This window comes from Solea solea, chromosome 14, assembly GCF_958295425.1.
Source record: "Solea solea chromosome 14, fSolSol10.1, whole genome shotgun sequence".
Classification (NCBI taxonomy): domain Eukaryota; kingdom Metazoa; phylum Chordata; class Actinopteri; order Pleuronectiformes; family Soleidae; genus Solea; species Solea solea.
Genome location: NC_081147.1, coordinates 2,280,170 through 2,306,443, shown reverse-complemented (window position 1 = coordinate 2,306,443; position 26,274 = coordinate 2,280,170). Strand labels below are relative to the sequence as shown.

The following is a 26,274-nucleotide window of genomic DNA, read 5'->3' as shown; positions in this document are numbered from 1 at the left end:
AAACCTGATTTTTCTAAATATGTCGCTTACATCACGCAGATCATTGTCGGATTGGTTGTAGGTCTGTCGAGTTGCGTACCGACGCATTTTCATCTACGTATGTTGGTCCCGTCTCCTGGAAGTGACGTTAGCGTGTACACAACCGATATACAACTTTGGGAAAGCGGTGATGTCATAGCCCCGCCTCTCTTGCTTTGGCATTCATTGTCGCCATCTTTGTGTCATCGTCTTCTTCTTCTACTGTGTGGAGTTTGCACACAAATTGCTGTACTTTTTGCACATGTTTGTAAGTCTTCTTTGTTTTTGGTGTATTTTCATGGCAGCGTTACAGCGCCACGTACAGGCCTGGCGTATGTACTACAGCATCTAAAACGACACAAACTTGATTTTCCTGTCGGATTGCGTTCAATGGATGTCAATGGATTCTGGTTCAGAGATTGAAGTGACCTTTCCCGCTAAGTAGCCCACACGCTCACTAATATTAGCTCTACATGAGAACATTTGAGGCAGAGCATAAACTAAATTATGCACAATTTTATCCTGAAGGCCTGAAGATTATTCATGTTTTTTTACACCCACAGTTTTCTTTTGGAGAAAACATCTGTTTGTTGTTGTTGTTGTTTTTTCTTCCATGTGTAGGAGACTCACTTGGTGGCATGCATTTTTGTTTTCGTATTGTTTATCTAAATCCTGCTCCATGTTTTCTTCACTTTGCCATTCAATAACCACCCACTTTCACAGCTGCAGTTTCTATGACACACACATCAGGCGGCATGTGTGTGTGGGAAGTCACCAAGAGTCTAAATTTAAAACTTGCATGAAATCTAATGAGCATGAGAACAAAAAGTGTGGGGAAAAAACATTTTTTGTATTAAACCCAATCACGAGATCAAGAGACAAATCAATCGGAGATTAAAGAGGTCAAAGTCTATTTCAAGTGAAATAAAAACCTCCCGCCCCTGAATGGAAACACTCTCGATATCAAAATCTATATTTTTCCCTTTCACCCAACACTTAGCACCTCAATTCACCTGTGAAGGAAATTTGATGCAGGTTTTTGACTCACAGTCATCAAACGTCTCAGTTTGTGTTACCTGTCCGTGTGAGAGGTGAACTGTGTTTTTACAAAATCACCACAGACATGAAAAAAAAATGTGTTTTTACTAAAACGGAATGAAATGTTTGGACTTGAGGATCAAAGAGGAGAGCTTGTTTGTGAAGCTGCCCCCGTGTGCTGCTGTCACGCTCGAATAAAAGAACAATAGAAGCCAAATTTGTACACAAAGGTGCTTAAAAAAAGGCCCAGAATGCACTGCAGCTCTAGGACTTCTTGTGTGTACCAGCGGATTATGACCAAACGTCTAAATATCCCTTTATCTGATGGTTGTCGACTGTATTTTCAGGATATAAAACACAGCAGAAGTGCTACAGGCATCACATATAACAGTCGGTTTAAAAGTGATAGTATTTGGAAAGGAATTTGAACTTTTAGTCAAAAAGTAAGAGATTAACACAGTTATTGATCATCCAAACAACATTTCATTATAATTATTCAAAGACAAAGATGTACAACTAAAACACAACTGGAATTTTAAGACATGTAATTTTAACCTAAAAATACTGTACACATTGATATTAGTGTTTTAATATTCAATTTTTCTCAAATTGTCATGGTTTAAACATACAATTTTGAATACTTAAATCTGTTAAATAAAAGTAATTTAAAGCCTGTTACATGTAAAACCAAAAACCCAGAGCCAGAAAGTATCAATAGTAGAGTTTTTTATCCAAAATTCGGTCAAAATTGGGCAGAAAAGTTCAAACTCAAACCTTAAAAACAGCAAAGGCACGTCAGAACATGAGAGGTAGTTACCGCATGCTACCTTAAATCCCTTTGAATACCCTCTTGGTCCATCAGTAGAAAACATACAACAGAGATGTTTCGTTGTTTTAGTGTGAAAACAGAGGACATTACGAGTGAAAAACGTCCTCCTGAGTGGACAACAGGACAACAAAGCATCTGAAAAGAAAAGTGTGGACAAATTTCAGGCTGTAAACCAGAGAGGAAGTGACAAACAAATCTGCTGACTCACCTGCTAGCTTAGCTCTTAGCTCCACTCCACTGCAGAGGCAGAAGAGGAGGCGTCACGTGACTGACAGTAAGTAAACTATTTAATAAAGTTGTGTGTGTTTGTGTGGAGGAGGAAATACCTTAAGAGAAATATTACGTAATGTTTGTTCCCAACAAAGACAAAGTAAAAACAGTTTAAATTAGTGGTAAAACCTCGTACACCTCCTCCATCCTTCAGCTTAAAATTGACAGTTAAAAAAAATAATTGGGGAGACCTGTTTTAAACAGATTTATACAAATTTACTCACAGGCAGACTTAATAACACAATAAATTCAAGTTAAAGTGTCAAGTAAAAGCAGATAAATGTACTAACATAAGTTTAAAACAGTGGTAAAACGTCATAGAGCTCCTCCGTGTTTGCTTCACAATCCCTCATCTTGAAATTGGCAGTTAAAAATAACAATAATAATATTAATTAAAACATTTATTTCTCCAGGTAATCTCATTGAGACGCAGGATCTTATTTTGAACCTGTTTTGAACAGATTCATTCCAGTTTTTACCAATTTACTTACAGATAGACTTAATAGTGTCAGGTAAAAGCAGATAAATATTCTAAAATATTTTTAAAAATATAATTCTTGAACCAATTTACAGGATCAAATGTCGCCATTGTACATTTCTCTGTGAGCTCACCTTTCTGGCCTAAAATTACATGAATTATTTACACACGTTTATATCGACGTGATAATGTTTTAGTGATAATGGTTAAGAATTTTGTTATTTATGGGAACAAAAGTCATCTGATTTGTGAGGAAAAGGTCATTGTTTCTCCTCTTAGTGACACAGTGATCTTCATTTCCATAAAAATACACAACAATGTCGTCACAACACTGCAGAAATCTGCAAAAATCTCCTCCTTCTGCTAAAATATGGCATGATTCATCGTGTTCTATCATTTTATTTCGACATTTTGTTATATTTTTTTAACTGTACTTTCATACACACACAAAACCACCAATTTCCCCGCCCATTTTGCCTCGAGTGCTCGTAAACTGTCACTTCACAGTTGCTTCGTGAGACAATTTCCCGAATTGTACAAATATAACCTTCTCCCCAAACTTTTTAACAGGCTGAAACTTCCTTAAAGCAGAATGTTTCTTCTTTAAAATCCTTCTTCTGCTAAAATACCCCATGATTCATCCTGTCCTGTCATTTTATCTTTTATTTACTGTGTACTTTTTAGGGTTCATCAGGTCTCCAAATCCACAATCTTGGCAGTAATTGCTTTTATTTTTTTAAATGCTGTTTGCTCTTTTTGACATTTAATACCAACGCTCTCGTTTGCGTTTTTGTGAAAACGCAAATGTCTTTAAACATGTTGCACACGTCTTTAAATGTCAGAAGCACATTCAGTGTTTCATTTTGTCCACATTTGCTCGTTTCGTGCCGATTTATGACTGAGATGAAAACTAACGTGGACTCTTGGATTTTGTCGACGCCACTTAAATTTTCATTTTTAAAAAGGTGGATTCCTTTGTTCAGGCAGATTATGGAGTTAATAGTTCATTCATTCATTCATTCCTTCATTCATTCATTCATTCACGGAGCTGAAAATGTGTGCGACTTCTCTTCTGCGGCTGTGTGACAGTTCTGATAAAAGGCTAATTAAAGATTAAAAGAGATGTCGATAATCCCAGTGTTGACTCGCTTTTGTGTGCGCGATAACGGCGGCGCGTGTCAGTTAGCCTAAAGTGTCTTTAAAGCGCTTACATCCGTCAAAGGACCGTGTGTGTGTGTGTGTGTGTGTTTGCTCTTTTGTCAGTGAAGCACTGACGACTCGGAGGCTCGCAGGAAGATTAAGTCGGCAGTTCAGACAGGAAAAACTCGGGAAGATGAAGCACATAAAGAGCTTCCTCTTAGCACAGATACGCGAGAGTGATGAATGAAAAGAAAGTATTATGAGCGTCTGCTTTGTGGAGAGTGAACGGTCTCACTCTGTGATAATCACTCATATTCACTCAAACCAGTTATGATGCTGCTCTGGGGACATTTTCATTTTTTACTGATATTTTCTGTGTAATTCAGTGATTCATTGTTGATGAAAATGACAGTTGGATCATTTTCAGGATGTTTGCAGTGCGGCAGTGTGTAAACTTGGGCCCCATAAGGTTTGTATTTGGGCGGGCAATGTGGGGCCCACACAGATTTTTGGAAAACAGGTCCCAGAGTGAAAAGAATCTCATCAAGGCCACCCTTGCATTTTCAAAGTGCGTGAAAGTTTTTGAAAATTCCACGAAATAGACAGAAAGAAGTTAAGTTGATATTTAGGTAAATATCTGCCCGTGCAAAATCAGTTTTTGTGTGTGTTTTTAGTCATTGTTGGTTTGGTGTGTTTGAGTACTCATTGTTACTATTACACAGCAAAAGTTCAGTGACATTTTTATTTGTTTTTGGTAGAAAGCAAATACTGATACTGGCATACAATAAATATGGAAAATTGAACTACATGGTTTCATAACAGGTGGTTGGATCCAGAGCTAGAGTTGAGTCGGCAGGAAAGAAGCTTCCTCTGAACCTGCTGGTTCACGTGTGGAGCGACCTGACGTTCCTGGAATTTAAACATAGATTCGTCCTGGAAAGTCCTTGAAAAGTCCTTGAATTTGAGGTCAACCCTGTTTGTCGTCGCACATTGTCTTGTATTTTATTGTTGTATTTTCTAGGACAGCGTTATAACGCCACATTTCTTGAAGCGGTGCCGTGTTTACATAAAACTTTTTAACTCCAAAAAAGCAAAATATTGTAGAGGGAAAGTTCTGTTTACTTGTGGATAAGACTTTAAACACAGCCCCCTGGGTGTTTTTTCAAATACAAATGGAGCCAGCTGAAATTTGTGGCTCTAAAATGCTGATGCAGTGTAGATGGCAGGCATATCTGGAAGAGAATACACAGGTTTTTAAATGAAAGTGGAATGGTATGCAGGCCAAAGACGAGACTGACGGTCTGTTTGTGGATGTTTGTGTATTAATTACACAGGAAGCCGCCTGGAAATGAGATAATGAAGGATGACGCGCACAAAAGGTCCCTCGTCTGACACAGATATTAAAGTTGCAAGGTCAGCATATTAACACTGCGAAGCTGGGAGAACCATGTGCATTTTTATTAATCACATACAGTGTGTGCATATTAATCAGCCCCTCCCTCTCGCTCTCTACGGCCACAGTCTGTGACTTTTACACTGACTCAGCACAGATCAGTTCTGCGGCCGTGACGCGGAACCTCACGCCAAAGTAAAAGCCTCAGTTTATTCAAACGTTCATCGACGGCAAAGAAAAGCAACTTTAAAGGCTGTATTTGACGCACATCAGATTACGTAATTACGAGCGCACAAATGAGAGCGAAGACGTTCTGACAAGTAGCTTTTGCGATCCGTGTCACATCGAGACAAAAGTATTTTAACTTTTTTGAAAAGCAAGCAAGCAAGCTAGCCTGGCTAACAGCTAAAGGGTTTCGTCACCTCCCACTTTCAAGAGACGTGACCAACAGACTGCCGCTGCACGCAACTGGACAGACCTACAACCAATCAGATCTGATCATAGTTTGTCCTTTTTCCCCACACTTCTTCTCTCAACTTCTCCCTTTAGGAAGCAGATCTTTTGCCTCCATCTTGTCCTCTCCCTTGTGTCCTCTTCTGTTACACCAACTGTCCTCATGTCCTTCCTTCCTTCACAACATCCATGAACCTTCTCTGTGGTCTCCGTCTTTTCCTCCTGCCCGGCGGCTCCATCTTCAACATCCTTTTTCTGTACCGTCTCTGAACGTGACCAAAACCATCTCAACCTTCATCTTCACCTTACTTGATCTCCAAATCCTGGGATATGCTCATTTCTAATCCTGTCCATCCTGGTCAATCCCAGTGAACGTCTCAGTATCTTCAGCTCTGCCATTGCCACTGTCTCCAAGCCATTCATCATAGCACTGACTTGCTTTGGATGGTTGACCCCAGGTATTAGAAACCTTCATTCCTCATGTCTCGCAGACCTCCTACTCTCCAGGCTCTGTTTTTTTTAACCTGCATATGGTCAATTCTGGACTGAGATTTTGGAGGTACGTTATGAATGAATACACCTTTGGTCGACTCGCGTGTACAAAACAAGGCGTTTGGGGGAATAAAAGTAAAATATGACGCCGCAGAGGTTTGAAAGTTGCGGGACATTATGTTCTGTTTATGTTCTCCAGCAAAGTTCAGCTTTATATCACAGCGTCTGACAGCAGCCCTGTGGGAAATCACACTGTCAGACTGCAAACTGCAGACAGCCAAACCAAATGTCTCACCTGCCAGAAATCATCGCAGATTGTTGGGGGCGATTAATCAGGCGTTTGTTAAGCCCACGCGTTCTCTCCGCTTCTCCCACATTACGCCACATTAAACAGCAGCCAGTCTGGGGCTGGAAATCCGGACAAATCTCTACAAAAAAAAAAAAAAAGGGAGATGCCAGTAAATCGTATAATACAGTGTGATCACTGTGTCCGGCGAGTGGAGTTTTATGGACACTTGCTGTCCTGAGATATGGCTGTAATAGGCCAGTGGCTGAGTGTTGGACAAAGAGGCCTCAGGCAGTGGAAAAGTCCTCTCGATGATGTGGTTTTAAAAAGTGCTTGTCCTACATGAAACTTTTACAACAGTGAGTGAAAGAGCAAAACAGACTTTAGTATAATGTGTTCACAGCTATGGTGAATAAATCCTTTACGTAGCATGTGAAGCTCATAAATGTTAGTTAAAGAGGAAGTGGTGAACTTATGCAGCTAATGTAAACAACCTGACATCTGCTGTAGTGGCACTTGTTTTCATTCCAGACTGTAGATGTTCGGGAAACGTGCTGAATGTTATATGAGGGAACTTTAAAGCCGTAGTTTGGGATTTATGAAGTGGGGTTGTATGAGGTACTTGCAGAATACGGAATATTTGTTCAAGCCAAAATGTCATTTCAGATGATTATGGTCTTGATCTTATTCTGTGGACTGTTTCTCACTGATCTGCACAAACATCACACAGTAATCATTTGAAAAATGTGTCGCAGAAAAACAAGAATAATTGAAGCTGCAAGCAGGCCCTCGTCGCCCCGGCCCGCTCCATATTGACCTGAGGGGGCGCTACTGAGCAATTTTGGATTGGTTTTTCAGAAATTCCATTACTTTATAAACATTTTCGCTGGTTCTGATTTGCGGTTTTCACGTGCGTTTAGGGGGTCAAATTAGAGACCGTTACTGAAGAAGGAAAAGAATAATAATTCCTTTATTTACAATAGGTCCTCGCACCGCTGTGTCAGCGCTCACGCCCTAATGATGTAAAAATGGCCATTCCCTCTGATATTGCAAATCATTACAGTATCTCGCAATTGCAATTCATGCCAAAATAATCACAATTAGATAATGATTCAAAATCGTTCGGCGCTACTTTATAGACCACAGGTGGCTAAATGAACCCTTCTGTTACCACGGCATGCGTACTTCGCTTTACCGCAACTCCTACACCGTTTAGGATATCTAGAAAATCCATGGAACTATGGACTGGCGATCTGTCCATGTCAGCTGAGATTGGCACAGCGCCCCCCTGTGGAGACCCTCATGTCTCATGTAGATAAAGTGGCAGAAGATGGATGGATGGATACTGGAAAGCAGAGTACTAGAGGTTTAATTGCTCTCATATACTTGTCATTACGGTAGACCTCAGGTCTTTAGCCACGGAACGACCGTCCAATCACCGGCTTGTCACACGTTTGTGAAGTCAGCTTCTCAGTACCATTATTCGTTAAACAGTTGAATAACTGCCAGATATCGGAAGTGAACGGCCATAAAATCTAAATAAATCCACATGATGTTGTGCAGTGACAAGTTCTATTTCGCATGTCACATGAAAACAGATTGAAAGAAATCTCTTTTCTCAAAGGTTGAATATATTTTTTCTTAGTTTGTTGAAGGTTTAGTCGTTATTTGCTTAATTTATTACGTGATATGTCTCCGCTTGTCTTCCTGATGTCCCAGACAGTTTGTCCGTTGGAATAAAAATGAAGTGGATAAATCTTTTTAGTGAAAACGTGGCTTTTAAATTCATCACTTATTTACCTCCATTAATCTCGAGAAAGACACTGATGAGATTTTCAGGTTTACTCAGATTTCTTTTAAAAAGAATAAACTGTCATGCAAGGCAGTTTAAAATAGAACAAATCATTTTGATTCTGAACTTTTTTTAAAGGTATAGTGTCTATAATTTAGCTACAGTTATTAGTGAAGTTGCATGTTGAAGCTGTGTTGGAGCAGCAAAACTCAAAGGACTTTTAGTTTGTCCATTGCGGGCTACTGTAAATACATGGTGGTCCAAAATGCCTAGGAATCGAACCCACAACCTTCAAGCTGAAAACTTGAACTCGCTCTACCACTGAGCTACTGTCACCTCCTGTAGTTTACAGTAATGACCAGATACCAGGTGCTATGCTAGTGTAAACACAACTTCACCCAAAAAAATATACAGTTTTTTTTAACTACCAGAGATCAATGCTTTATTACACATCTATAACAACAGAGGAAGTTGGGATTGAAAAATAAAATAGACGAAAAGTTGACGTCAAAGTCACTTCCTGGTCAAATTTGGTCAAATTCCACAAACACAGCATTTTAAGTTTATCCTTCATTTCACCAAGTGGGGTAAAAATGGGTGAAACAGCCCTTTAACCTTGTTTGTGTAACCTAAATTGTAAAATTTGACCCTAAATTCACATAAATATTACACTAAAAATTAAAATGTCCTTACATTTGAAAACAGTGGCACGATGATGAAAATATTTATTTTAAATCCTCGTCCTACAAGTTAATAAATTATTTTTAGACTTAATAATTTAGTGATGAAGTGTTAGATGTTTTTTATTCACTATGAAGCCGCTCCATACACACACATGTTCCGACATGTGAACATACATGTATATTGCATTAGGATTCATATAGGACATCTAACTCTGATAAACACAAACACAGACCGTCATGAATCATAAATCACAGTAAAAATAATAAAACAGCATGCGTTACAGCCAGTGAAGTATCTTTTTTATCATGTTTGCACAGACTGAACGTCACTTTTACTTTTATAGTCTGGATTTCAGCCTGAATCTGCTTTGGCAGCGTTTTTTTTTTCTCTTCACTTGCTGCGCGGACCATCATTTTTCTGCAGAGCGTCAAATAGAAAAAAACGGTCGAACCCGGAGGATGAATATCCTCAAAGAAACATCACTCATTCATGAGAGGATTTTTCTCTTCTTTTTTTTACGCTGTGGGTCTCAGCGATGCACGGATGAACCAGTGTGTGAATAAACACCGTGCGTTTGAAGCTCGGAACCTTAAAGAATTAAGAATCTATCAGCCTCTTCTACAAAAGCCTGTTGTACTCACTAACTATCACACAGGAAGTCCCTCCTGATTTCCATGATTGACAGTTTGCGTTACGTAATAAGGATAATATTATTTCTCCTGTTTCCTGTTGTTAAATTTCTGTGGAATCCTTAGATCACTTTTACCCTAAAGTTCACAGGAAGTGATGCAAGGTATTTATAATGTAATACTACATTTAGCTTTTATTTTAGGTCGATCATTATGACCTGGTAATTTTCAAAAGTAGCTTGCAAGTTGAAAAAGTGTAAGCTATTGAAAGTAAACGCTAGTTTCTACACCAATCAATAAGCTTATGTTAATTAACCCTTGATAAATTGCTGTGGGCATAATACCCAACTCCTTATATGGACATCCTGGGTGTGCGTGTGTTCATAGGTACCATTTTTGTCTTTTTATATGTTGTTGAGTCAAAGTTGTGACTCATTTTATATCACGTATAAAATGGGAGTAGCGATAATTGCATAAATAGACTGTTTTTCTTTTCTTTTTGTCCATAAGAAGGAATAAAAGTGAAAGTCATTCCAATTTTGATAATGTTGAGTACTTTCTTGCTCAGGTGTGTTGATATAGTTGGTGAAAATGAGAAGAAAAAATAAGTCAGATTGCCTTTAGATTGTGCTGAAGAAAAGGACATAAGACAGTAAATAAGTAGTAATGGAAATACCACCTGGATTTATTTTGATTTGTTCAATGAGTGAGTTTTTCTGCCCTTTTTTTCCAAGATCACTTTCACTTTCCATATCTGGCAGTTATTCGACCGTTTGGGACGTCTGGCGAATCTACTGTTGCTACCGTAACGCTCTATTTCTCTGCTTTCAGGTACTTTTTGAATTTTCTAGATATCACAAACAGTCTAGGAAGAAAGAAATAGCGTTGCTTTAAAACACACACACACACACAAGTGAAAACATAAACACAAAGACGTGACGGGAAGAAGTCAGTCGACCCACACACGCAGTCAATTTAATTAGGGAGAGAAAATCTTTTTCTAATGAGAGTTTAATGTGGTTACAGCGCTGCGACTGTCCTGTGACTGTGTCAGGGGACAAAGTTTCCAGTAAACAGGCTCACGACACACGCTTTTCACTCTGATTAAAGATCTTCAAACTGGGATGTGACGCGGGTCGTCCTGTTTGCTGCAGGTAGGACTGTAGAATCTGAACCAGACACAATATCAATACTGTGTGGAAATCATACTCATTCAACTTACTTGTTCTTTATTTAACCTGGAATGAAACAAAAAATGCAAAAGATGCAAAAGACAGGAAGCAGCGTATTATACAAGTTAGGGCACAAATGCAACCAATCAATCTAATAATAATTAAACATGGGTTGAAACGCAGCAGTGATGAATACGCGCCGCGTAAAAGTTAAACGTCTGCTGCTGTGGATGATTGTTGACCCTCTTTTGGTTTTGTTTTCTCTCTTGGGAACAATACGTCCATGTTGTTCCGATGTTATTGCCGTGACGACGCGTCACCTCGCCGTGGCTCGCAGCTGTGAACCGTGCTGTTTTTGTTTACGCGGAAAAATCTCAAATGTCGGCCGTCCTGTCAAAAATGAAGTCTCTTCAAAGGAGGAGGAGGAATTTTTGGGCTTTTTGATCCGTTTGTGTTTGTGTTAAACTTTGCTTGTGTGTAACTTTTGTTGTTGTTGATGTTATTTGGTCTCTGTGAACAGAACCCTGTCTGATGTGTGTTTACGTCGTCAAACTGCTGAGCCGTAGAATTCACTTCTGAACCTTTTTCCGCGGACGTTTCTTTGTGTTTTTCCGTCAAACTCCAACCTGTTTATCTCATTTTACTATATCTGCGCTGCTGTTCTCCATCTGTCTGAAATGTAAAATGTGTTCAAATGAATCACTTCCTGTGTGTTGCATGAAAAGGATGCTGGCAAACACAGAAACACAATTTATATAACACTTTTCATACAGACAAAAACTACTTCATATATATATATATATATATATATATATATAGGAATATAGGAAATATATAGGAATATATAGGAATATATAGGAATATATATATATATATATATATATATATATATATATATATATATATATATATATATATACATACATATACATATACATATACATACATATATATATAATAAGTCAGAGCTAAAGATGGATAAATATAATAATATTAATGAAATTAACTGAATACATAAGCTAATAGATATGTAATATTTCAAAATTGCTGCAAATGTACTGTAAAAAAAAACAAGAAGCACATGTGACAAACATAAATAAATACAAATGTGAAAACAGTTTGAACGTGACAGATATTTTGTCTGTGTTTAAAACATACGTACTACAGCTTTAAACTGTAACCATACTGTAATCTGTAACTGTAATCAGCATACATCACTCACACACCCTGGATAATTCAGTAGAACAGTATTTCTGATTTTCCTCCAAGTACCACCAGAGGAACCTCACGTACCACTGCTGGTACACACTTTGAGTACCATTTAAATAAAGCATAGGAAGTAAGGAGAGTCCATGACAACGGAGAGACAAGTCTTTAAATGTAACAGGAGGCAGCAGCAGGAACCTAAAGCTGTTTCCAACAAATAATACACTTCTTCAAACTTTTATAAACAGAAATATCTACAAATCTGCCTGAAAGTGTGTGTGTGTGTGTTTTAAGGCTTTAATTCCTCCTCCTTCTGGTTGAATGTTTTTCTAATAACCGTAGAATCGGTGACAGATGTTTCCCACTGAGTGTGACAGGACTCAAACAAATCTGTGTTGTTTATTAAAGATGTAGCTCAACATGATGTGAAAGAGCCTCAGATTGTTTGCCTTCCTTCATATCAGTCAGTCACGTCCACAGAGAGAAGAGATGTCTCACTAACAAACACAATAAAGCCCTTTTTCCACTGATCAACAAACTCACTCACACCAAGTGGCAACTGGTCGTGACGTCGTGAATAAGAATCTGATCTGTTTTGAGTCCTCTAGAATCACAATTTTGGACGATACCACTGGTGTCGACTCACACGTGTCTTTGTGTGTTGTTTTCCATAGACCATGTTCTAGTAAAGTAGAGCTGAATCTAGTGATTGAGACCAATAACTCCTCAGGAAAATGTTTACAATTACTCGATTAATCTATTACTAAATGAATCGTTAACTATTTTGATAATCGATTAATCAGTTTGACGCTTTTGTCATGATTAAAACAAGGTTTCTGATTGTTTCAGCTTCTTAAATGTGAATATTTTCTTTGCTTCTTTGCTCCAGATAATCATTAAAACTCAATCATTTTGGTTTGTGGACAAAAAGAAGACATCCGAGAACATCACCGTTTCACGATCACTTGATTAATTGTGAAAATAATCAACAGATTAATCGATTATGAAAATAATCGTTAGTTGCAGCTCTACTGACGTTACAAATCAAGTGAAATTGAGTTCTTTGTGCAACCAGCAGAGTCGCCCCCCGGTGGCTATTCAGTATATTCTCACCACCGAGAAAACTTCTGCTCATTTTTGTTGTATACGATCTCAGACTAACACCCACAAATATCATTTTTTCTTCTCTTCCCAAAAATCCAATCCACTGTTCAATTAGTATTCTACTGTACTTGTTCCAGTGTTCAAGCACAAGTAATTTGATCATACTAGGTGGCGCTATACCCCCTTTCAGAATTTTGGGATTTTGCCATGCTGCCTAATTGTTCTGTGGTCTATGGTAAAATTTGATTCAGTACAATTTCAGTTGGACGAACATGTTTACACGTTTGTTAGAGTGTGATTTTAGTCGGACTAACACAATAATTTGTGTTTCTCTAATGTCATATAGACGTGCTAACTGGGTATTGGCTACTTCCCGCTCCATAGACCTGCTATTGTTGCTGTAAAAGCGGTACACGAGAAAGAACGAAAGAAAAGGCAGGTTAATAATCTCCTTCAGTACAGATTGAGGCAGACAGAAAGAACAAAAACAGATTAGTGCATCGGTGTAAACTGGAGCAAATGACTTTCTCGGCTCTGTCTGGAAAGATGTGATTGCTTATTCACAACAAGTTTGTGGAGGACGAAATAAATTACACATGTGAAGCCTCTGCTTCTTTTTTTACGGCGTGGAATCGTCGCGCAGGCGGGCAGACGGACGACGGAGTAGAAATGCAACCGGTAGGATATTCACTACGCCAACTGAGGTAAGTCTGATTAGATTCTGGCAGCGACACAGAATAACAAGTGGAATTCATAAAGTGGAATGATGAGCAGTGAGGTGGGTGAGGAGTTCATGTTAGGCTGAGCGTTCTAAATCACCACTGTTCTCCGTCTTTGTTCACAGATGGCTGCTGCTGCTGCTGCTGCTGCTGGTGACATTTCCCAGCCAAACTGCTCTGTTGTCTCCACCCTAAGTAGAAAACAATCCACTACACACAGTTTTTAAACCGATTAACCCTAGCCCTGGATGCCAGATTATACATGAGGCCCCAGGCTTTTGGCAGATAGGTGTTTGTTGGTTAAATTTAGAGTTATTGGAGAACTTGCCACATTTTTGTGTATTTTTTTCTCCACCTGTTAATATGTTTTCACTGTATTCACCTTGGGAAGTTGGGACATTTAAAGGGCCTTTTTTCAACCCCACGATGATGATTCAAAGAGCAGGGTCTAAGGAGACTTCATGTTGCTGCTTCCAGAGATGCACTTTAGTCCAAAGCTTTTCTTCAAAATGTCTGGACGTGCTGTACGTGAGAATCTCAATGTTCCACCTGTCCTGGATGGTCCTCTGATGAATAAGAATAAGAACAATCTGGTTCCAAACTGGTTTAACGCCCTCTGCTGATGAAGATCATGTGAGATATGGTTAAAGGTTCCAAAGTGGCTTCTAAAGAGACTTCATTTCCAGTTTCTAAGACCTGTCAAAGCCCACACGTTTTCCTGAAATCATCTACAAGTGTTTTGTGTGAGATATATGTGAGTCAGGTCCTTCTCTTTCCCAAACTGTCAAACAAAAGCTTTTCCACAGCAGATAAACCTGAAAACCCCAGAATCTCCCCCAAAGCTGCTCAGAGGTCCCTGTTCTTAGCGTCATGAAAGCCTTCGTTGGGACTGAAGCTGTCTGGAAGTTACAGCATCGTTGCGTCACCACCTGGTCCCCACCTTCAGCTTACTCCCAAAGCGCCACTGCAGGTGTGCGATATATTTTGGGATACATTGGGTTGTGAAGGTTTTCATGGCAAATGTAGGCCGCATTAGGAGGATCATGCAAATTTGGACAGACCTAGAGAAAATCTTTGACTCACACTGGAGTTGCTGCCTCCATCTGTAAGTTCAAACGTGTTATTTTGTCCTTTGTTTCGTGTGAACCTCTGTGACACACGTGGCAGCACCTGTTTCCATGCGAGCTAAAAAAAACCATGCAGATGTTCCCTCTGGAGTTTGGTGTGGGAGAGTAAGCAAACATCAGTGAGGACACATGGAATAAACATCTGTGACAATGACACAATGACAGAGCTGTGGATTAAACAAACATCTCTCTTTCTCTCTCTCTCCACAGCTTCACATGTGAGCTGAAATCAGAGGCAATCCTCGCTCTTCAGTTCACACTCAGTCTCCATCCGTCAGACGCGCTGACAGCGAGCCATTATTCCTTCATCCCGCATGAGGTCTTTTCATCTCAAACTCCCATACTTTAAAATGGATTTTCACTCATGACGTCCACCTCCGTAATTGTTCTGCTTTGAGGCGGCAGAGGGAAATTAATAGACATTAAAGAGGAGGAGTTTACACTATTGTGTCCTGGTCTGAAAGTCTGACAGGTCACAGAGAATAAGAGTTCAACACTGTGATCCAGCTGAAACGTTCATTTTCCAAGATAAAACCGTATCTCTCCATCCTCTCCTTCTTAGCAATGGCAGAGTATTTTCTTTATCTTATATGTCTTCGTCAAAACCGAGTGAACTGTAGCAGTACACCAAATGTCCTGTAGACCACACCCTGAGACACCTTCATTTCTAATTTAAGGTGCTCTTCCTGTGACCAGTATGTGGCTCTACAAAGAAGACGAAAAAGAATAGAGGCGCGGTAGAAGCCTGTGGCGTTGCTGTTCCTGAAAATGTAAGTAAGTAAATTGGTAAGAAAAAGACGTAAAAGAAGAATCAGAGCAGATAAAACAAAAGCCAGTGCTCGTTCCCTAAAAATGTAACTGACTCACAGTTTCCTTCTTTTTTTATCCAGCAATAGATTTAAAGAGAACTCCATCGGTAAAAGCTGAGTGTTTGTATTTTAAAAAAAAATCTTGTTTTCGTGTAAGCTCATGTGTATCCTCTCTCCCTCTTCCCTCTGCTCCATAAAATACCCCGATGTTATGTTTGTAGAAGCCACCTGATACCAGCACTTCACTTCACTTCACCGCCTCTTGAGTCATGTCCAGAAATCTATCATCACTGACATGTACAAAATGATTTGTGGGAATGAAGGTTCTGGTTTCTTGGTTCTTCTGGGCTTTTCAGAATTAAAGGAGAACATTACAGAGAGAATTTTACAGCGACAATACCTCTGTTTGATGTTTCATGTTAAAAGAATAAAACAAACCGAGTCATCTTTTAAATTACTGTTAACACCACACACAAAGGGCCACACGGTGATGTAGTGGTTAGCACTCTCGCCTTGCAGCGAGAAGACCCGGGTTCGAGCCCCGGTTGGAACAAGGGCCTTTCTGCATGGAGTTTGCATGTTCTCCCCGTGTGTGCGTGGGTTCTCTCCGGGTACTCCGGCTTCCTCCCACAGTCCAAAAACATGCAATGTGGGGATAGGTAAATTGGACACTCCAAATTGACCATAGGAGTGAGTGTGAGAGTGAATGGATGTTTGTCTCTATCTGTGTGTGGCCCTGCGATGGACTGGCGAACTGTCCAGGGTGTACCCCGCCTATCGCCCGATGTAGCTGAGATTGGCACAGCACCCCCCGCGACCCTCTGGTTGAGGATAAAGCAGTAGATGATGACTGACTGACTGACCACACACAAATACTACTACTACTGTGGTTTATGGAAACGTCAGTTTCTGAACAATAAATAACAAAAGTCAGTGAGCAAATGTATTAAATCACCACATTTAAGCTTTTGGTGAAATATTGTGTGGATTACTAAGGAAATAATCTTTTTTTTTTGTTTTTGGTGAAAAAATAATGTAGATTATTTGTCTTCTCTTTTTGGAGGGAAATAAAATAACAAAGAAAGATTGTTTTACTATTTCTCATAATTTTTTACCTATTTTCATATTCCTTAACATAGTAAGTTTACAAGTAAGTTTACACATATTACACATATATATGTATATATATGTGTGTATATACATATGTATATACTTTGTTTTTGCATTGGCTTTTTAAGGCATCCATAGATAACTCTTTGATATTTACATAGCAGTAAACGTTACACTCTCTAATTTTATTTTTTATTTAGTTTTTCACCAGCATTTTGTCCTTAAAATCCTCCAGAAAAGAACCTGTGTTCTATGCCAGCAACAGATGTGGAGAACAACAAATGCCCCGCCCACAGTGACTCTGTTTGGATAAGCCACGCCCAATGAGCAGGCCTGACGCAGCAGCAGTTAACCAACCAATTTAAATCACCTGCAGACAATCACTGTGGCAGCTGACATCACAGGAGTTAGCAGGTAAGGGTTTCTGTTAGCTTAAATGTTAGCATGAGTCAGCTAAAATGTTTTTCCTCGAGAAAACAGACATATTTTCAGCTATCACTTAAGTTTAAGCGATAGTTCATGTTATTTAAAGGTAAATTAAGTACTTACACATGAGTCAGTGTCTTATATATATATGTCCAACCAGGCACACAAGCTCAGTGAAAACATGGCTGTCAGCCACTTAACAAAAGGTTCACCTCATAAAATCTATACCAGCTTGAGTCCATGCTATCTTAATAGTCTGTGTGTGACATTATTTTTTAATTAAACAGCCTGTTTTGATTAGAAACTGACGTTTATAAACCACCTATGCTCCCACACCAAAGTCCATAGAGAAAATTGGCATTTTTAGCTCACAGGGACACAGCAGCTGCTGGTCTACCTTTACCATGTATGGTATGATTTTGTCACGTAAGTAAATCTGAATTAATAATTTCAAATGCCAAAGTCATTGAATAATTTATTTTTACATATTTATGAAGTCAGTAGTAGATCTCCCTGTGTGCTGTGATGCAAAATCGTTGATTTTCTCTATGGAGTTTGGCACACGGAGTGAGCGGATTACGAAAATGACACAATCTACATTTTTTTCAGTTGGAAAACGTTGTCTGACTGCAAAATAAAGTCATAAACGCAACAAAGGATTTCCAAACCACAAATTAACACAATTGAACTTATAGTAATGTAACATATTACAATATATTTTTGAGATTCGGGTGATTTTTCAGTTAAAAAGCTCATGTTTATTTGCCTTTTTCTTGTATTCTTTGTTTCTTGTGTTTGCATGTGCAGGATTTGACTGAATACAAATTATTTTTTTATCTGCAGGGATCAATAATAAATTCTGTCCCAAGTCTTTTAATCACCCTCTTTGGGAAATGCTCATGGACAACCTGCCCTATGGAGATTTTAAAGAAAACAGGTATGTTTTTTTAAAACTTGTTTTATAATTTCAGAACAGAAAATACTATAGATTGTGGACGAAGGTTGTTTATTCCTGTTAAATAAATTCAACAAATATGTGAGTAAATCAATGCGAACAACACAAACGGGATTTATCTGCATGTGTGTGTGTTTGTAATGTTTATGGACACACACATTTTTATTTGCCCTGTAGGATTTATGTGAATACATGTTTTCATATGTGTGTACCTGTACGTGTGTGGTAGGTTAATACCTGTGTAAGCACCAGATAAGCATTATTTATTGAACAAATGTACAGTAGAATAGCTGGTTTTTACGCTCATTTGCACACAAATGAAGGCATTTGTCAAATATGGACTTGGGCGTCAAATCTCATGCCCGGAAATCAGGCTTGGCTGTGTCGGATAATTGTTATTATTGTCACGCGATCGTCCCAGAGTTGTATTTAAAGGCCAACAAACGTTATTACCTCGTTCTTTCAAATGTTTGAGGTTATGACGTCTATTTCACCTTCTGAAAAGTTTATCCTCTTGGTCGTATTCTATGCTTCTTTATCGTAATCTCAAGGGGCGGAGTCTGGCGATATCCAATTAGGGTCTGAGTCACGAATGGCAGGGTTTGAAACAGCTTTGCAGTCATTTTTGAGGGATGATTCCATATATTATATAATATAATATAATATATATATATATATATATACACACATATAATATATATACATATGTGTGTGTGTGTGTATATATGTATGTATGTATGTGTGTGTGTATATGTATTTATATATATATATATATATATATATATATATATCTCAAATGTATTTGTGTTTTTTTTCTCTTTTTGTCACGTAAACGCACTGTCACATAAAACGTAAATGTCAACAGGTAGGAGTTTGTGTTGTTTGCGAAAGATCAGAAAATCAAATGTTGTTGTCAGTTAATTAAAAAAGTTAATCAGAAATGGAGCATTTCAGTGTTGTTGTTTTTTTCCTTGACAAAGGCGTAACACTGATGACTCAGTGTAGGTGATGATTCAAATGACTTCATTATATAAACATTTGTTTTCAACAGGTACTTTTTTAATATATATATGTGTTATAATAATGTGGCCATGATTCTGACATTTTATGTCGCTGAAAATAGACTTAATAATATAACGGCATGAATCATCTCATAATGAACACCAGCACCTGGATGATTTTCTGTCGTGCCAAAAAAAAAAGTGATTGTCTGCCAGAGAGTGAATCAGATGTGCTGGAGCACAAACAGCCTCTTAAAGCCGTGCATATGACGTGTACAGCTGCTGCTTCTCTCCAGATTGAACCATCGTAACGTCTGTGGTAGAAGCACAGGTGACTCTTTAGGGCTGAAAAAACTTTTTGGCACGATCATTTTCAAATGATCTATCTATTTATTACCTATGCCAAAGCTTTCATCTGCTACATGTTTGTCCTTCTCTTAGGGACTTCCTGTCTCGAGTTTTTGACGGATCGATCTGAATGCATTTGTGATGGGTAAGTGATCATCCAAGTATGTTCCCATTAAAATTTGGTCCGATTCTACCCATTGATGACCGATGCAAAAATAATATTTTAATACAACAATGTATTCATTTATATTATAATAATATAGTACTATGCATTAGAGGCCAGAATTACATGCAATCCAATGACAGGAAGATGAAAAATGTCATGCCATATGCATTAACACAAGCAAAAGCTGTAAAAAGGACCCAAAGGGTGTATGAGGGTTAAATCAGATAAATCTGCAGTAAAACATCAAAGACACAAACAAGCTAAACAAAACACAACATGCCCCTAAATTACAAACTAAATCCAAGTTGACTTTCAAAAAAGAATAAAAAGGCAACAATCCTGGGGAGAAGTGTCCACACTGCAAACCCCCTCTTGTAAAATGAATCTCAAATACATATTTCCTCTCACCCAGCTGAACCCATGGGAGGAAGTTTTGTTTTTCATCACAAACACACATTATTTCCTGCTCCTTCTACGAAAGGCCTGAAGCACTTGACTTGCCATTTTTCTGCAGAGGAGTCAGACTCTCGCTCTCTCTCTCTAGCAGCAGGTCAATCAGCGTGAAAATTGCCATAAAAATAACAAATGTTATTGGCTTAAATGAAATGTGAGGATCTGCATGTGTAAATTAAGGCTGAGGCTAAAGTCGGGGAATACTTCTGTAAATGAGATTAGATGGAAGTTGTCAAAAAATGAGGCAGAACCTGTGATTTATATGTAAAGAAACGGAGCAGGGGATTTTTATAAATAAGGATGATAAATTACACCCGCTGATGCTGTTTTATATAACTTAAGCTCACACAGATGAAGAAACCCCACCAGCACGCCAATCTGCTCAGTCAGTGACCACACACACACACACACACACCACCCACACTCATATGTACGCATGTTCCCACTATTATTATTCTTTGCATGATTTTTGAACTTGAAGCCTACACACTTTAAAAAAGATAATCAGTCTTCTGTGCTTATGTAACAACAATACTGAAATAATAAAAAGAATGCATCAAATTCTAACCTTTTACACAATTTTAAAACATTAAAAACACAAAATATTCTATATATTCTTTATACTACATGATCGTGATAAGTTCTTTGAAGGAATAACACAGCCTGGGATATGTAATATGTCATTGACATTGGCTTTGGCTATATGCTGTATATTTAACAGTATATTATTGTCACCTTGTCATGTGATAATTCTCCACTGCTGTTGTATTTATATTATAGAAAAAAAGGTATATACAAATGGGACATTTTTGGCACTAAGGTGTTGAGAGAGAGAGTAAAAATATTGCATATTTTGAGTTTTTGGAGGTCATTCATTAGAACGTCGGTTTCAGGCACTTGTGCATTGGCTTCACTTTCCAGATGTTTGTATTTTTATATACATCTTGTTGAGATAAACAAAGCCAGAGGAGCGTGTGATTGATGTTTAGTCTCGCATCTGAGTGAGCAGTGGAGCGTCCTCCTCTCACTGGTGTCCAACCCTCAGTTGACAGCATTTTCATTCCTTTAGAGAGAAACTGTGTGACGGATTATTTTAGCAGATGTTTTAATACGTCCAGAAAAATGCACATTTTAGTGTCAGAAAAATGTCATCACACGTCCTCTTGATGAGAGTGTTAACACAATGATCTACTGTGTTTTTATCGGTGTGTGGGTGTGTTCCCCTGGTGGTGGCAGAGTCCCAGTGGTGAACCTCTTGACAGGGAGAATAATAGGGGAGTCCCAGTGGTAAAAGGGTTTCTGTTGATGTTCCAGGTAATTGCGGAGTCCAGCTGTCATTGTTTTCATCCTCGTCAGTCCCTGTGACAGGAGGGAAGCTATTGATGTGTCTTTTGACATTGATGTGTTTTTTGGCCTTTTTATTCAGTCAGGAAGATGCAGCTGTGTGTTCATGTTTGGAAACCATATTTATTTGTGTGTATTGCAGATCTCACACATAAGAGATGTGAGATCTGCCAGTTCATGAGACAAGAAAAATGTATATAATTGTATTAATTCATAACAGTCATTAAAAGGAAAAGTCATTAAAGATACTTTATCACAATCTGACAAAAATCTACACCATATCTAGTCACTATAGTCATTCTAGTCATATAATGTAACTGGCATAGATGTAATTACCCTGGTAATCCAGCAGGTGGCACCTCTTAAAAAAAAAAGACAACAAACAATTCTTTTTTTTAATAATTAGGGCTGATATTAGTTTAAAAAAATCATTTATTTTAAGATGAAAAATTAAAATATCGTCACCCTGTTAAAATATCAAGTTTTCCAGGAAACACAAAAAACTTCACCGCTTAAGTCACACACTTGACATAGGCCATTATCTTAAACGGGTCAAATCACATGATCTGTGATTTTATCATAGGTGGCCGGCGTTATGAGGAGATGATTTAGGCAAAAAAAACAATTTTGACAAAAAATGACTTGGGCGATTATTTTAACAGTGTGACGATATACAGATGGGAAATTTGTGGTGCTATGTTGTTGAGAGAGGTATTAAGTATTGTATATTTTTAGTGTTTAAAATGTAATTTAAAAGGTATTATTATTATACAAAGCCACTGAGGCGCCCCCTGTTGGTCATTCATTAGACTAGGTTTCAGGAACTTTCACGCTGCTGTTGTATTTATATTACTTTTAATCTGACGTGCGATGTTTCTGCAATAATCAATGTAAAACCTTTTTAAGGTGGCTGTTAAAAGTTATTACTGAATAATACAATTAACATTATAGTCTCCTGTGTGTTATGTAATTAAACAGTGGGCTGAAGGTTTAATTAAACCCCCACAGAGCAAAAATTGTCCTGCTATTGTCTCATGTGGTCTTAATAAAAATAAAATGACCAGCTGTGAATGTAGAAACTGCACAATTTGACCTCAACTTATAGATTTAATGCCTAAACCTCGCAGAACTAATTAATATTTAAAAGGTGTATATCGTGTACAATAAAAGCACAAATGTGGGAGTCCTCACTCACACAGTGTGACTTTAAAGTGGACAAATGAATCACGTCTCCATGGATACCAGCAGGAGTTAAGTGTGACTTTTAATGAACTAACGCCATGAGTGAATGAAGCCGAGCGCAGAGTGTCGTCTTGCAGGCATCGTCAGCCGAGTCGAGCCAAATCTCTCACTGACCGTCGCTCTGTGTGTGTGTGTGCGCGCGTGTGCGAGATCCCTCGATAATCCAATCATCCATTCATTTCCAGTCAGTGGAGGAAGTCGGGTGTTTTGGCGTCGTTGTGAGCAGCTCAGAGGGTCATCGCACACACACACGTGTGTGTCCACTGCCCGTGGCCTCCTGCACGCCATCTGCTCGCCGCAGTACCGAGCGTCCCCTCCGGCTCCCCGTCGGCCACTTGAGTGACTCCAGTCATGGCTCAGAATTAATACAGTGCAGCAGAACCGACACTTGTCGGTTCATTATGTTCATTTTTGTCTTTGCTAATAAGGCGACTCACTGCTGGAGTGGTGGTGGTGGTTTGTCAGGCCGTGTTTGTACATCGAGAGGTTTTACATTTACATGTAAGCATTTAGCAGACGCTTTCAGCCAGAGCGACTTACTAAAGAAAAGAATACATTGGACTGATGGAGAATGAGAGTAAGATAAGTGCCAGGACAGAAAAGCTGAGTTCCCATACCGGGAGTCGAACCCGGGCCGCCTGGGTGAAAACCAGGAATCCTAACCGCTAGACCATATGGGACTGTTGAGAGACTTGTTGATTTACTTCGTTGCAATCACGTCTATCGCACCACAGCATCATTTGTGCATTTTTGTGACGCGATGGGAGCGCTGGCCACAAGTCGGCAAACCTTTTGGTCCGGCTCCGACGGTTTCTTCTCTGCAGACGTTTCCACAACCAATGCAGTACAATCGTGGCCCACCAGGGGCTGCGGCCCACATTTTGAGAAACACCAGTATGCGTGGTTCATGTATTTGAGAGGACAGTCGATCAGTAAATGGTCACAAATAGCTGCATAAAATTCATGATTGGCTGAGTTAGATATTGTGTACCTAATAAAGTGGCCAGTGATTTCGTGAGTATAAAGGAGGACGGAGGGAGAGGAAGAGAGGAGGCAAGTGTAGCTCATGTAAGAGTGTTTCTGACAGCAGACATAAAATACCTGTTGGCTTCCCCCTTGTTGAAAACCTGGGTGAAATATAGAAACGTTCCTTCACGGAACACTGGGGTTCTGACGACATGACACAGAATATTCCTCTGGATGACGAACGCTTTATCCACGAGCTTCTTCACCTGAACTCACTCTGTCGCCGTCTGTGGCAAAGCAAACAAAGACGTGGCAAAGCAGTGTGATGTCGTGGCATTTATGAGAAGAGGAAGAAGAGGAGGAAGAGGCAGCTTTTGTCCACGTAGCAAATAACAAGCTGGAAAATATCCTCGGAAATATCACACACACGTTCAGGCACAGGCTGTGTGGATTATGTTAAAGCTGGGGTCAGTAAGTCTGAGACAAAAAGACAATAAAAAAGACGGTTGCCATGAAAACCTGAGGTTATACGAGAAGTCCACTGGTACCTGTAGACCTTATGTTCAGCAGGAACATCGAAGTAGACGTCTTCCATCATTCTGCTCCTTCGAGGAATAAGGAATCGCTCCGTGGCTAAAAGCCTTAAATATGAAGAAAAGCACCGAAGCTTCCTGATTTCTGTTTGGAAGACGGAAACCATGAAAACTTCTACAAGAAAGTCCGCATGTGAATCCGCTTCTACAACTCGGAACTCAAAAATATCCGCAGAAGGTGAAATCACCGCTAACGGAGTGGAATGTGAGGTTGAGTTTGAAAGTGGGGAACTACGTATTTTATTGTAGAAATGTGAAGCACGTCGTCTACACGGAACATGGAACGCGTACACGTGATGCGGATATGGAGCACAGACATGGGATGTGGATACGGAACGCAGACACTGGACACAGAACACCGACACAGAACATCGATACTGAACACAGACATGGGATGTGGATACGGAATGCGGACACTGAACGTGGAAATGGAACATGGTTGCGGACACGGAACATGAACACAAAAACAGAACACAGAACGTGGATACGGAACACGTACACATGACACAGACACAGAACATAGACACTGAACGTAGATACGGAGTGCAGACACCGAGCGTGGAAATGGAACGTGGTTGCGGACACGGAAGGTGGACAGAACGCGGATCTGGAGTGCAGACACGGAGCATTGTAATGGAACACAGCTACGGAATGCAGACACGGAACTTTTATTTCTCAGAAGTTATGTCTATGTAATCAGAATTTGAATGTATGATGTTAATTAGCCGTTTCTAAATGGTTTGGAAAAGAAAACCAGAGTTCTCATTTACATTTTAGAGGAGCAAGTTTCCCTCATGAGAGTGAGCTTGGCAGTCGCTGATATGATCCAGAATTTCCAGCCTGGAAGCGAGAGCTGGTTCTGCTGCCTCTGATGTCGAGTGTGAGAGATTTACGTCACGTTCCGATCGACGTGGGAGTCGTCGTCGTCGTTCCCCTGACGAATGTCATCTGAGAGACTGAAGCAACGAGACGATAATCACCGCTTCACTCTCGGTCTCTTTGTACCTGGTGAAGTTTACAGAGGACGTCGAGGACGCCCAGAGGTCACAGAGGTTACTGCAGGAGGTTTTTTCTGAATCACAGTGATTTACTTCCTTATCATCAGAGCAGCCATAAATCAAGTCCCCCCTCTCCTGAATACATATCGATCTCTCGGTGTTCTTGTCTGGACTTAAATGAAAGTGTATTTGCTGTGTTCTGTCACGGCGACCTCTGCGGAGAACGTCCACACCTGAGTTTGGGAACAAAGCAGATCGCACTGATAAGGTTTTCCTGGATTCTGTTAGTCACTGTCGTCTCTTACAGCCTCTGAACCTGGTGAATCCACTTCATTTTCTGTTTACGCCACATTTCTATCACATCAAAGGGCAAAAAATGTTAATAAATGCATGTTAAAAAGGTACTTTTGATGTGTTGTAACCATGCATCACCAGGAGGGTGCGCCAACGCAGTGTGGCAACAATTTGTGTCAGTTTTTTAGTGACTTTAGCTCATGCAGAGCACTTATAAATTAATATTTTTATGACAGATTACACACACAGAGTCTCTGTAGTTCCTCTTGGTTCCTCTGGTGGCGCTCTAGTGTCCCCTATTGATGAACCACAGTGATGCACTGAATATCTTTGGAAAAAAAGGCATAAATTAGTCTAAAATCGGTAAAAAATGAGAAAGGAAAATCAGACCTAAAAGTAGTTTAAATGTACAAAAACTACTGTAATGTACTGGACGTGGACCACATGTGTAACTGGTCACAGGTTCAATTCCCGGTTTGGATAAACCTTTGCTGTGTGTCTTTTTTGCGTCTCTGTCCAAATATTAAGCAAAAAGTGACAGAAAATACTATTTTTTTTATACTGGACAGTTTAATCTATCTCATCCCATTTGACCAGCACATCATCCTCACTGTTTATTAGACAATGCTGCCCCCTGGAGGCCGAACACAGTCACTGACCTGCATGTGGCAGAATATTCCAACCATTACCAGCTGTAACTGCATAAAATTGATCTTTTAAACTTGGTTGTTTTACTTTT

General features: G+C 39.3%; 1 long non-coding RNA gene and 1 other non-coding gene across 3 annotated transcripts; one reads left to right on the top strand and one right to left on the bottom strand.

Moving 5' to 3' along the window:
• The first annotated feature begins 1,915 nt into the window (after positions 1 to 1,915).
• On the top strand, positions 1,916 to 18,103 carry LOC131472201 (uncharacterized). 2 transcript variants are annotated; one of them, XR_009242073.1, is made up of 6 exons: positions 1,916 to 2,159; positions 13,628 to 13,688; positions 13,829 to 14,673; positions 15,041 to 15,600; positions 16,985 to 17,163; positions 18,019 to 18,103. It is a non-coding gene; the product is annotated as an uncharacterized LOC131472201 (long non-coding RNA). The 2 variants fall into 2 exon arrangements; XR_009242072.1 differs by having other exon boundaries at positions 13,829 to 15,600.
• A 5,189-nt stretch (positions 18,104 to 23,292) lies between these two features.
• On the bottom strand, positions 23,293 to 23,364 carry trnae-uuc (transfer RNA glutamic acid (anticodon UUC)). The gene has a single exon. It is a non-coding gene; the product is annotated as a tRNA-Glu (tRNA).
• Positions 23,365 to 26,274: the final 2,910 nt, after the last annotated feature.